This window comes from Acinonyx jubatus, chromosome F2 (genome assembly GCF_027475565.1).
Source record: "Acinonyx jubatus isolate Ajub_Pintada_27869175 chromosome F2, VMU_Ajub_asm_v1.0, whole genome shotgun sequence".
In the NCBI taxonomy this organism is placed as follows: Eukaryota; Metazoa; Chordata; class Mammalia; order Carnivora; family Felidae; genus Acinonyx; species Acinonyx jubatus.
Window position 1 is genome coordinate 16,851,851 of NC_069394.1, and position 14,120 is coordinate 16,865,970.

A 14,120-nucleotide genomic window follows, 5' to 3' on the forward strand; every position below is an offset into this window, starting at 1 on the left:
ACATCCATTCTCTCTGCTTATCACAATACCCAGAGCAATCTGTCCTGGGAGATTATGTTTGCTAACGCTGAAGCAAAATGTGGCCATGTGACCACATGAGATACAAAGGGATGTGTGCACAATTTCTAGGAGAGCTGCTAGGAAGGGAGGGGGTACCCCGAGAACACTTCCTGACCTGTGCTTCATTTTACCTGCTGCCTAGAATATATATATACATAAAATGGCTAGAACTCCAAAAGCTATCTTGGACCATGAGGTGACCTTAAAGATGGAACCCATGCCCTGCTTCATAAAAGTATAAGATGAAAGAACCTTGCTCATAATAGCTTTAGGGGGATTGCTATTCAAGTCCTTAACTACATCTGGGCTTTTTTTTTTTTCCAATCTGGACTTCTTGAGAGAGAAATTCTTGTTTATCTTTTTTCTTTTCTTTCTTTTTTTTTTTTTTTTTTTAGAGAAAAAATGTGAGTGGCAGAGAGAAAGAGAAACGGGACTCACCTGAAGTGGGGGCTCGTGTTTTTACTCAAAGTGGGGCTCATGTTTTTACCTGAAGTGGAGCTTGAGCTACCCAATGTGGGACTTGAACTCACGAACCGTGAGATCATGACCTGGGCCAAAGTCAGACACTTAACCAACTGAGCTACCCAGGTGCCCCAACCTTCTCATTTTCTGAGGAAAACTCATCCTGACTTTTTGTTTTATGATTATAGATCCAGAACTTACATAATGTCCATATTTGCCACTAAATAAGAATCAACTGACCTAATGACTGGTTAATGGATAAGGAAAGCAGGACATTAAGGAGCAAGATAGGAAGATAACAAAGCTGACAGAAAATAGAGGTCCTTGGGGGTTATAGAGAAGGGAAGCCCATACCTCAGACAAAGAGTAGGATGTAGCTAATAGCATCTAATTTTCAAAAAGATACAGAATCATCTTCATTATATTTTTAGAAGTTGCATCTGTTAGATTTATCCAGCTCCAAGGCTGTAAAAGAACAGATTTTTCACTTCAGTTTGCTAACAGTTAATTGTTCACACATTGGGCATTCTCATGAGATTGAAACCCATCTAACTAATGATTCTATCTTAGCTTTGCAACTGATGATAACAGTTCATCGGTACAATGACTGGAAAGACTGAAAGGAAGATTGTGGGGATTTTTCTTTTTGTTTTTCACTAGCTCTAGAATATTTACATATTTAAAATAATATTCACATATTTAATATATTATGTTTATGCATACACTAGAATTCACATGTAATTAAATTGTATATGTATTTTAAAATTATGTTTATATATAAATATTGATGAGAGAGCAGTTACCAGTTAAAGTGTTGAATTAACAGATGGGTTTTCGGAAAACTGGACAGTGACATGCAGAAGAATGAAACTAGACCACTTTCTTACACCATACACAAAAGTAAATTCAAAATGGATGAAAGACCTGAATGTGAGACAGAAAACCATCAAAATCCTAGAGGAGAACACAGGCAGCAACATCTTTGACCTCAGCTAGAACAGCTTATTGCTAGACACATCACGGAGGGAAGGGAAACAAAAGCAAACATGAACTATTGGGACTTCATCAGATAAAAAGCTTCTGCACAACAAAGGAAACAACCAACAAAACTAAAAGGCAGCCTACGGAATGGGAGAAGATATTTGCAAATGGCCTATCTAGTAAACGGTTAGTATCCAAAATCTATAAAGAACTTATCAAACTCAACACCCAAAAATAATAAGCCCAGTTAAGAAATGGACAGAAGAGGAGCGCCTGGGTGACCCATTTGGTTCAGTATCTGACTCTTGATTTTTGGTTTAAGTCATGATCCCAGGGTAGTGGGATCAATCCCCATGTCAAGCTCTGTGCTGAGCATGGAGCCTGCTTAAGATTCTCTCCCTCTGCCCCTCTCCCCTGCTTGCACTCTCTCAAAATAAAATAAAATAAAATAAAAATCATTAAAAACAAAAAGAAATGGGCAAAAGACATGAATAGACACTTTTCTAACAGACACATGAAAAGATGTTCAACATCACTCATCATCAGGAAAATACAAATCAAAATCAGGAGATACCATCTCACACCTGTCAGAATGGCTAAAATTAATAACATGAAAAAACAATACATGTTGGTGAGGATGCAAAGAAAAGGGAACCCTCTTGCACTTGGTTGAATGCAAAGTGGTGCAGCCACTCTGGAGAACAATATGGAGGTTCCTCAAAAAACTAAAAATAGAACTACCCTATGACCCAGCAAATGCCCTATTAGGTATTTACCCAAAGGATACAAAAATACAGATTTGAAAGGCTACATTCACCCCAATGTTTATAGCAGCACTGTCAAAAATAGCCAAATTATGGAAAGAGCCCAAATGTCCATTGACTGATAAATGGTTAAATTAGATGTGGTAGATCTATATCTATATCTATATCTATCGATATCTATAGATATAGATATATATCTATAGATATCGATAGATATAGATATAGATCTACCACATATCTATAGATATAGATATAGATCTACCACATATATCTATATATATCTATATCTATATATATATCTATAGATATAGATATATATCTACCACATATATCTATATATATCTATATCTATATATATATCTATATAGATATATATAGATATATATATATCTACCACATCTAATACACATATACACACACACATACATACATACGTATACACACATACACACAATGGATATTACTCGGCCATCAAAAAGAATGAAATCTTGGGGCGCCTGGGTGGCGCGGTCGGTTAAGCATCCGACTTCAGCCAGGTCACGATCTCGCGGTCCGGGAGTTCGAGCCCCGCGTCAGGCTCTGGGCTGATGGCTCCGAGCCTGGAGCCTGTTTCCGATTCTGTATCTCCCTCTCTCTCTGCCCCTCCCCCGTTCATGCTCTGTCTCTCTCTATCCCAAAAATAAATTTTAAAAAAACGTTGAAAAAAAAAATTTTTTTTTAAAAATAAAAAAAAAAAGAATGAAATCTTGCCACTTGCAATGACGGATGGAGCTAGAATATATTATGCTAAGTGAAATAAGTCAATCAAAGACAAATACCATATGATTTCACTTATGTGGAATTTAAGAAAACAGATGAACGTATGGAAGGGAGGGGAAGAAAAGAGGGAAACAAATAACGCTCTTAATGATAGAGAACACACTGAGGGCTGATGGAGGGAGGTGGGTGGGAGATGGAGTAAATGGGTGATGGGTATTAAGGAGGGCACTTGTGATGAGCATTGAGTGTTGTAAGTGTTGAATCACTGAATTCTACTCCTGAAACCAATATTGCACTATATGTTAACTAAAATTTAAATTTAAAAAACAGATGGTTTTTACTGGTTAAGATTCTTTTGATTGCAAGCAACAGAAATTCTCTTTGGCTAACTTTAGCAAAAAGGCATATATTTTCGCGGTGCCAGGGTAGCTCAGTTAGTTAAGCATCTGACTCTTGATTTCAGCTTAGGTCATGATCTCAGTTTGTGAGTTCAAGCCCTACATCGGGCTCTGCACTGACAGTGTGGAGAAGGTTTAGGATTGTCCCTCTCCCCTCTTTCTCTGCCCCTACCTGCTTGCTCTCTCCCTCAAAATAAATAACTAAACTTAAAAAAAAAAAAGGCATATATTTTTGAAAAGATGTAAGTTACCTCATGGATGGTCTTAACCAAGTCAGTGGAGAGAACCAGGGCTGTTCCAAGCTCTTGCAGGAGTTTTTAAAATAGTTGCTATTAATATAATTCAACAAAGACACCCACGCTTATTGATTCCACTTTAATGTGTTTTTTAAATTTATTTTTGAGAGAGCGCAAGTGGGGGAGGGGCGGAGACAGGGAGACAGGATCTGATGCGGGCTCTGCGCTGATGGCAGTGAACCTGATATGGGCCTCAAACTCACAATCCATGAGATCATGACCTGAGCCAGACGGACGCTCAATCGACTGAGCCACCCAGGTGCCCCTCATTGATTCCATTTTGGATTTCACAGTTCCCCCCACCAAAGAATTGGATTGGTCTTAATGTTCCCCCTAACTATGGCCAGAAGCCAGGTCACATAATTTGGACATTGTTAAAGAAAATCGCCATTACAAGGAAGTGCCAACCCAGAAGCCACGCCAAGAGGCTGTCGTAAAGCTTAACAAAGTCACAATTTACTGACATAATTTCTAATGTGCATTTGAGCCAGTTAATACATATGGTTAACTCTCACCTTGTATGTAATGTACATGCAGTATTTTATTTAATCCTTAGAATGACCTTAGGAGGTATAGTCTATGTTATTTTCATTTTACAAGTTTAATGGGTAGATAGGTAATTTATTCAATTTCACACATTAGTGGCAAAAGCAGGATTCTATTAGATGTGTATGGTTGAAACCTATGTTCTTAACTACCTCCCCTAAACAGACACTGTGGTGCCCTACGCCTATGCTCTTGGCATTCAACATTCTGGCATGTGCCATTGGCAACCTCCTGCAAACATCTGTAACCCCACCCGAGGGTGTTTTCGTGATCCATGCTGGATGTAGGCTGAAAGTGACAGAAAGTATAACATCCTTGGGATTAGCTGCCAACAAGACATAGGTAGAAATTGATAAATAATAATACCCCGGCTCCCTTGCTCCTCAGGTGTCTTCTACACTGTCTCTAGTCTCCACTGGGGTTGAGCCCTAGATCCTGAAACTGAGGGCTATTCAAGCCCCAGACTGCTTAAAACTGCACTCTATCCTTGTAGCTTCCTTCCCTGTCTCATTTCTCTCCCCTGCCCGTACTTCTTGGCATCGCCTTCCACATAACCATTTACTCTCACATTCTTTATTCAGGGTCTCCTTTAAGGAGAACTGAATCTATGACACTCCCTTTATGTATAAAGTGAAAGAAAAATATGAAAATTCCCTAAACAACGACTATAAGTTTTTTATGTTTCTCAGCTGTTATTGAACCTTACAAATCAGCATTCATTTCCTCAGTATTGTGACAGCTTAACAATTTTCAAATTTATTCCCATTTCAAAGATTGTCATAATTGTTTTGTAGTAATGTTAAATTATGTCTCTATTCTGTTTTCAAGAGGAAAAATCTGGAAGCTTCATGTTTGGGCTATGTAATTTTAGTATGCAAAGGTTGGAAATGAAATCATTACATTTGAGCAATCAACCCTGCCAACATCCAAGCTCTGGCTGGGAGTCAGAGAACAGCACTTAACATGCAGTGAGAGGGCTCTTGGAATACCACTACCTTCAGACCACATGCCAAATCAAAATGATTTAAACATCCAAAATATATGGGACTAAAACATTCACTGGATCAAAGAGTGCCAAACATGGGCACCCTGGACATGAGGACGCTGTGAGCTACAAATATTGGTTTAAAAGACCATTGTGAAACTTCAGCTTGCTTAAAGACTGACTTGGGGGGGGGAAGGAGGGGGGCCTGTTGCAATAGATAATGTATTCATGAAATAATTTGGAAACTGATTACGTGTGATGAATCTTAATTATAGCTATTTACTGTGGTGAATGTTTAGGAAAATCAGGGTCTTAAAAAAAGACACAAGCTTTTGCTTTAATTATTTAGGAAGAAAAATAAGTTACCCCAATCTTATGTTCTGTAATTACTTTTTTCATTCAATTTACATGTTTTATATTTAGGACCATAGCATATGTCTCTTTTCTGTTTCTTACTTAAATTTTTCCTAATTCTCCTTCCCCACCCCACTAGGGAGAAAATGTAATTTACCATCATCACTCAAATGAATTCCCTGGTTTCTTCCGAACCTTCACCTCACAGCTGTTGCATGAAATATAATCACTAAAATACTAGCTAAATGAAAATGTCTATCCAAAATGACAGTTTTCTAATATTATTACATGAAATAACCTTGCAGAAGAAGAAACAAAGATAACATTTTCTCTCATCTAAAAATAGCTAATCTGGAAATACACCAAAATGCTAATAGTAGTTAGGGAGAACTATAGATGGGTTCTTACCTCTGTTTTTTCTTTTTTGAAGTGTTTGCAAAGTTATTATATTCCTTTGATAGTGCAAATATAAAAATTTAAAAGTTGTTTTCATAATTCTTGATTATGAAATGTGAAGGCAAAATCTAAAGGGAGGCAAAAATCAGAAAAAATCTTGTGTGTCTAAACTGAAAAAATGCGTATTTCTTATATTTTTATATTGTTCCTCAACGGTCTTTGGGCAAGTATTTCTCAAAAAGTTGCTAAAAGTCTGCATATCTCTGCATGATCAGAAAAGAGGTGTTGAACCTCTGGGTATGTGCATAACATAAGCATGGCAGTGTATCACCTTGCTGGCCATAAAAGGCATTCCTCTCATCCAGCTATGAAACAGGAAGGAAAGAAGTGTAAGGAGGAGGTAGATTATAAAATATCTGACCTACAAACCAGCCGAGAAATTAATGAGAAGCCCAAACTGATTGGTGGATGTGTTCAATTTATGACATTCATAAATAAAATGAGATAATGGTATAGTTAAAGTACATTACAAATGACAAGACACAAAACCAGTATATTATTATTAGGGTATCTTAATTGTAGTCATGAGGGCAGAGACTAGGTCTGTCTTGTCCAATTAATATTTGCTGAATTTATGTTTATGTGCACATACATACTATTATTAAGGACTTACTGCGTACAATGCATTAGAGGAGAGAAAAATGATGTGTGGTCTCTGCCTCATAAGAAAGGTATAATACGACAAAATCACATGTCAACACGCCTAAAGTGCCCCCTACCTCAGTAAAGAATTTAGGTTTGCTTTTACTTTCTTTACCATCCATGGCACAGAAGAATGGACTGTGCAGTGGAAAAGGAGGGCCTGTGGAGTCAAACACGGGTTCCAATCTTCTTGAACATGGTCTCCAAAAAAAGAGATGCCTTTTGTTAAGGTAACATGGCAGCAACACTTATTGAATAAGTGGTGGAAATCTCTTTTCCTCCTACGTCGGCAAACTAGAAGACATGTATTCCAAAAGGCACAGCCAAAAAGAGGGGTTAGCCTAGATCCCTGAGCCACCGCTTGGCAGGAGGTGACCCAGAGGTCACTGAGAGCTATAAGAAAACTTGATGAATGAGAAATAAATCATGATGTGTTAAATAAACCAAGGTTTATTTGGGTTTGTTAACAGCAGCACAGCCTTGTCTGTTCTGACAAACAGATACTATATTCCCTTGATGGTTGTTGAGCCTGTGGTGGAAGAATCAATGTGAGGGTAAAACAGACCTGTTTTTAAAAAGTGGCCAAAAATTGTTGGGATCCTGGGTGGCTCAGTCGGTTAAGCGTCTGACTTGAGCTCAGGTCATGATCTCGAGGTTAGTGGGATCAAGCCCTGCATCAGGCTCTGTGCTGGCAGCTTGGAGCCTGCTTGAGATTCTCTCTCTCTCTCTCTCTCTCTCTCTCTCTCTCTCTCTCTCTGCCCCACCCCTGCTTGTGCTTTCTCTCTCTCTCAAAATAAATAAACTTAGAAAAAAAAATGGCCAAAAATCGTTCTCTGTGCTGATTGTCTCTCCAGTGTAAAAGCCCTGACCAGCCTCTAGTCCTATCTAGTCTCCTGCTACCCAGTATTTAAACCTGAATAACCCTTTGCCTCCACAGCTTGTGGGACTTGAGTAAGGCAATCTTCTTGAGCCTAGTTTTCTTGTCTATACAATCGAGGAGGTAGCATTAATACTCCTAGGATTATTTTGAAAATTAAATTACATAGCAAAGCACCTAGCTCAGGGCCGGACAGGCAGAGGTGCTTTCTAAGAGTTGTTTGCCTCCCCTAAGCTGTATCTGAAGCCAATGGTTCTCAACACCGACTTTATTTTAGAATCATTTGGGAATCTTCTTTTTTTTTTTTTTTAATTAGTGCCTGTATCCCAACCTAAACCAAATCATCAGAATCTTTGGAGATAGGACTGGTGAGGGGTACGGGGGTGGGAGATGGAGACTGTTTTTTAAAAGCACCAGATGATTCTATTGTCTAACCAGAGTCGAGAACCATTTTCTCAGGCAATGTATAAACAAAATGCTATCTGATGACAGAGGTTTTTTTTCAAAAGTGACTTCAAAAGTACACAGTATGACCACTTTTTCACAGACTTGGAGCTTTAAAGAAGGCTTATTTATAAATGACAGATGAAAAGAGTCAATAAGTAGTTACTGGATGCTCTCAGGGGCTGAAGGGCATTCCGATAAGCAGAACTGTAGATAAGACCAGGGATGTTGCAATGGAACAGGCTCAGCTACCATTGACAATGTTTATATTAATGACTGTTTTCATGCTGTCATGGGCTCAATTATTGTGTCTCCCTCACAATTTATAAGGTGAAGTTCTAACCTAGTCAGAATGTGACTATATTTGGAGATAGATCTTTGCAGAGGTAATTAGGTAAAATGAGGGCTCAAACCCACCTAATCCTATATGATTGGTATTCTTACAAGGGAGGAATTTGGAGGTGCCTGGGTGGTTCAGTTGGTTAAGCATCTGACTCTTGACCTCAGCTCAGGTCCATGGGATCAAGCCCCGCGTCAGGCTGTGTGCTGGCAGCTTGGAGACTGCTTGGGATTCTCTCTCTCCCTCTCTCTCTGCCTCTCCCCTGCTTGTCCTCCCAATATCTCAAAATAAATAAATAAGCATTAAAAAAAAATTTTAGGGGCGCCTGGGTGGCTCGGTTGGTTAAGCGTCTGACTTTGGCTCAGGTCATGGCCTCGCGGTCCATGAATTCGAGCCTCACATCAGGCTCTGTGCTGACAGCTCAGAGCCTGGAGCCTGTTTCAGATTCTGTTTCTCCCTCTCTCTCTGACCCTCCCCCATTCATGTTCTGTCTCTCTCTGTCTCAAAAATAAATAAACGTTAAAAAATTTTTTTTTAATTTTAAAGAGGAATTTGAACACAGACGTGTACGAAGGGAAGATGGTAAGAACACCCTGGAAAAAGACCCCCATCTACAAGTCAAAGAGAGAAACATGGAACAGATCTGGGGTACCTGGGTGGCTCAGTTGGTTAAGCATCCAATTTCGGCCTGGGTCATAATCTCACAGTTCTTGAGTTCAAGCCCTGCATCCATGTGTCCCCCTCTCTCTCTGCCCCTCCCCCATTCACACTTTCTCTCAAAAATAAACATATAAAAAAAAAAAAACCCACCATGAAACATCTCTCTCTCTTAAAACCTTCAGAAGAAACTCATCCTGCTGACACCTTGGCCTCCAGATTTATGGCCTCTGCAACTGTGAGAAAAAATAAATTTCTGTTGTTTAAGCTACCTAGTCTGTGGTACTTTGTTACAGCAGCCCTACAAAAGGGAATACACCTCTGCTTACAGCGAAAGCATGTGGTAGGTTTTTGGTGAGTGAGTGGGAGAAAGAGCCACCTACCTCCACTTTATTGAGAGCTATTCAGAGAGGAGATGGATTTTTATCAAGTCCTTGAAATTGTGTACTTCAGCTGTTTGATGGGAAGGTAATTGAAAATACTAGAGAAGGCTGCCTGTGTCCAGGAAACGTGAATCACTGTGTCTGCTGGCTCACAGCCGTCTCCTGAAGGAATTGCTCTTGCTCACAGCCTCTGCTGCCCACATAAAGCTGCCCCTTCTCCCCAAGACTGCCCACCCCTCCTGCCATGGCAGAGTAGACTAAACTGACCTTTTGCGAAGAGAAGTGCTGGACCAAGCAGTTTCTCTCTTTAGATTTTGGAATCGGGACACTGAGAACCAGGCCATTGAGCTCTAATGAACAAAGCTGAACAGTCATATCGGATTCCAGGGCTGAGGCTACTTGGCTGAGGCATGTTCTAGAGGAGTCTTAAAAGGAGAGTCGAGGGAGGAAAAGATGGAGTGAACATGCAGGGGACAAACGGGAGCTTTGGCTTCTTTAATTGAGCTAGCTTGAATGGGTTTCTGTACCACAACCAGAAGAGTACTAAGTGGGGCAGCATGAAATCAACAGAAAAAATCAGGTCTAAAGTCCTGCCCTGCGAGGTCATCAAAAAATCAGCCTACTCTCTCTGCCATGCAGACTCATAAGACTTTCAGGCTAGAAAGCCCCCAGAGGACAGCATCAGCATTCTCATGGCCAATATTGTCTGAAAAATTAACGTAAGCCAGGCCTCTTGCGTGAGCTATCAACCCTTTGAGATAGGGCACAACAATTGTAATATCTTCATTTTGCAGATGAGTAGAAATAGAAGTTGAGAAACGTGCCTTGAGTCATATAGTTATTGTGGTAAATCGATTATAAAAATGGCCACAACTGTTGGCCCCTCCTGTATCTTCAGGCTTTGCAGTGTGACTTTGCATCTGTTCCCCTCAAGAGGTGGAATCTGGGCTGGCCCTGTGATGCTTTGACTAGTAGACTATGGCAGAAATGACAGTGTGTCAGTTCTGAGGCTAGCCTTAAGAAGTCTCAAACACTGCTTCTCAGTTTCTTATAACTTTTTGCATGTGAAGGAATCCAGGCTATTTTCTCCTGGAAGATGAGACACATGTGGCTCAGTCACCCCTATGATCAATAGCCAGACACCCACTGGAGGTATTGACTGAGGCCATCCTAGATGGCCAGCACCTAGATGATCCACTGACCATCAGCCAACTTCCAGCTACATGAATGAGTCTATCCTGGACCAGGCAGCCTCCAGACAACCCACCTGCTGACCACGATGCGTGAGTGAGGCCAGTCAAGATCAGCCAAACCTGGCCCAGATCAACAGAACCACCCAGCTGACCCACAGACTTATGGGCTAAATAACTGCTTGGGCTTTCAAGCCGCTAAGTTTGTGTGGTCTGTTATGAAGCAACAGTTGCAGATGCAGAGGATTTGGGACTTGAACAGAAAGAAGACTGTCTGACTTCAACACGAGGGAAGGCTTTCAAATTCTGTGCACACTGTAGCCTGGCTAATGCAATACCCTCTTTCTGAGAAAGGGTTTATGGAGCATCTTCATTAGATTTTAGGAAGGGTCAAGGTGGGTTCAAAACCCTTTACCTTGTAGGTAACTGGGCAACCGACTGGCAGCTTAACCTCTCCAAACCTTGGCATCCTCATTATGTTAACTTCAAGCAATACCAACTACTTCACAGAGACACCAGGAAGGTGAAATAGTCTATCTAAAGTGCCCAGGGTTTACTGAGTCGCATGAGTTTGCCTGGAAGATGGACGTCTGTAATGGATTTAAAGGTTCTTGAAGACCGAAGTAGAATTTCCCTTCCAGCGCTGATGTCCGACCCGCTGACAGCTTTAGAATATCTCTTCTTAGAGATAATGACTTGGCAGTTTATAACCCTTAGTTCTACAAGAATGCAATAAGTTTTTCCTCAATTATAAGCATTTTGCTAGATCACTATTTCTCAAAGTGAAGCCTACGGGTCACCTAGGTGAGGGTCACCAGCTGCCTGCCAAAGGTAGATTCATGACCTCACCCCAGACCTACTGAATTAGACTCTCCCAGGAGCAGAGTCTGAGAAGCTACATTGTATTGTATTGTATTATATTGTATCGTATGTATGTATGTATGTATGTATGTATGTATGTATTTATGTATTTATTTATTTACTTACTTATATATAGAGAGAGTGGGTGAGTTGGGGAGAAGGGCAGAGGGAGAGAGAATCTTAAGCAGGTTCTACACTCAGCACAGAGCCTGATGTGGGGCTCAATCCCATGACTCTGGGATCATGACTAGAGCTGAAATCAAGAGTCAGTCACTCAAACAACTGAGCCACCCAGGTGCCCCTGAGAAGCTACATTTTAAAGTTCCCGGGGAATCTTCACGCCCATTAAAGTTTAGGAACTGCCCCCCTAGACTCCTCCACTAAGTCTTTGAAAACCAGTGAAGGGTTGCATCTTCCCACTGTAGGTTTTTAGTTGGGTGTTCCTCTAGAGTTACTTGTGTCCTAAGACTTTAGGTCAAAAAAAGATAACACTGGCACCATTTTTTTTTTCAGAGATAGCGTTGACAGAGCCACTAAAGTGTAACAGCATGTTATTCCTTGAATAAATACTGGAAAGTCAGTTTTTCCTGCTTTTCTTGTTTTGCGTCTGTGGTCCCATAGTCCTACATGCAGTCTTATGCTAGATACAGAAACCGGGGAGGAGTGGAATGGGGAGGGCATTATTAAGAATACTACCTTGTTTTTACTGTTGTTATTATCAACAACATTCCTGTTTTTACAAAGCAAGCATTGAGAGGAATAAGAAATGACTTGACCCTAAATTAACTTTAAAAGTTTGTTAAGTCTTGGGCACCTGGGTGGCTCAGTCGGTTAAGCGTCTGACTTCGGCTCAGGTCATGATCTCCCAGTTCATGGGCTCGAGCCCTTGCCAGACTCTGTGCTGACAGCTCAGAGCCTGAAGCCTCCTTCGGATTCTGTGTCTCCCTCTCTCTCTTTGCCCGTCCCCCACTCATGCTCTGTCTCTCTCAAAAATAAACATTAAAAAAAGAAAGGAAGTTTGTTAAGTCTGAGCTAGCTTTAGCAAGGACGTTTTTGTTTACCTTCTGAACTAGCCATTGGAGAGAATTGTGGGAGCATTTCACTAGGTCAAAATTCTTGAGTTCACCTACCTGTAATTAAAAGCTTAAAGCGTCTTCGTTTGATGTCTTTTAGGCTGATCTGTTTTCATGATATGTTTTTTAGAAGACTTGCTCACCAAAAGAAGAAAAAGAAGAAAAATAATAACAGAAGGAAACTACTACCAAAAGTGCTGTTGGAAGCCTATTCCTCTTCAGATGACACCAGTGCTGAGAACTTTTGATTCAAAGCTCTTCATTTCCTACAAATATTTTTTTCACTGTTCCAAATATGGAAGAGACTCTGAATAGCAAAAGTGCTGTGCTTTTTAAAACCTGCTGGACAACTTTTCATCTCTAGCAGTACTGAAGTTTTGCCATAGCAGACTGTGTGTGACAAACTGCAAAACATATGCATAAAAAAATCTAGACTCTTCTAACTGTGCCAATCCATGGCTAAAAACTTACTTCTGGAGCCACACAGCTGTTGAAATCAGTCATATTTACAATTTTTACAAATGAGTTTATTTTAATAAAAACAAGTTACTCTGAGCATGATCTCTAAACAGATTTATGTGGGCTGGCACAATCTGCTATGTTAAACATATATTCATATTGCTTAGGTCTGTAACCAGTTTTGTGTGTGTGTGTGTGTGTGTGTGTGTGTGTGTGTGTGTGTGTGTGTTTGAGGGTGATAACAGTCTTGCTTTGTTCAAGGATACCAAATAATTGGCAGCAATTCAGCCAAGGACACTGTTCTAAGCACCGTGCTATTGAAGTTGTTTTCCTGGACAGAATTGCCCTGTGGGCATGGCCCTAAACTGAGAGGACTCTGGGCTGCTGGCACTGGGCAGCGAACCAGGCAGACAGCTTCTAGTGAGAAGGAGGTGACTCTATAAACTGATGCTAAAGAAGATGAGGAGGAGGAGAAAAGGAAGGAAGGGAAGGAGGGAGAGAAGGGAGAAGGAGAAAGAGGAAAAGAGAAGAGAGGGAGATAGAGAAGGTGAGATTTCTGTTCATCAGCCCGTACCCTTAAAGGGATCTCTTTTTGAATCCCACCTTGATCTCTTCTCACTTCTCACCTTGGTTGATGTTTTCATGCTCATGTTTTTTGCTGGGTTACTAGACTGTAGTCTTCTTGAAGACAAAAATATTGCCGGACTCAGTTTTCATCTCCCACAGTGCCTGGCATATGCTGGTGCTCAAAAACCTAGCTGTTTAATGTATGAACAAAAGAATGAATTTCTGTAGCTCAAGCATTTCCTTTCCTCAGAAAGAAGTCCTAAGCAGTTTCTCAGTGGGCACAGTACTGCCCCCTAGGGGGCGTCTTGAGATTTTTGTGGGGGCAGTTTTTGTTCCGTAGTTCTCACTGGAGCTAAAGTATTTACATAGTGCAACACATATTATTTTTATAGATATTAGTATAGTATTTTAGAATAAACTACTTTCTCTTTTTCCACCTTTATAACATACACTGGTTTATTCAACTTATTTGTGTAGTTTACATTATCTGCGAATTTAATTCCAGGAGAGCAAAGTGATGGTACATTTTTGTTGTAAATACAGGATATTGAGTATGGTAGGGTTGA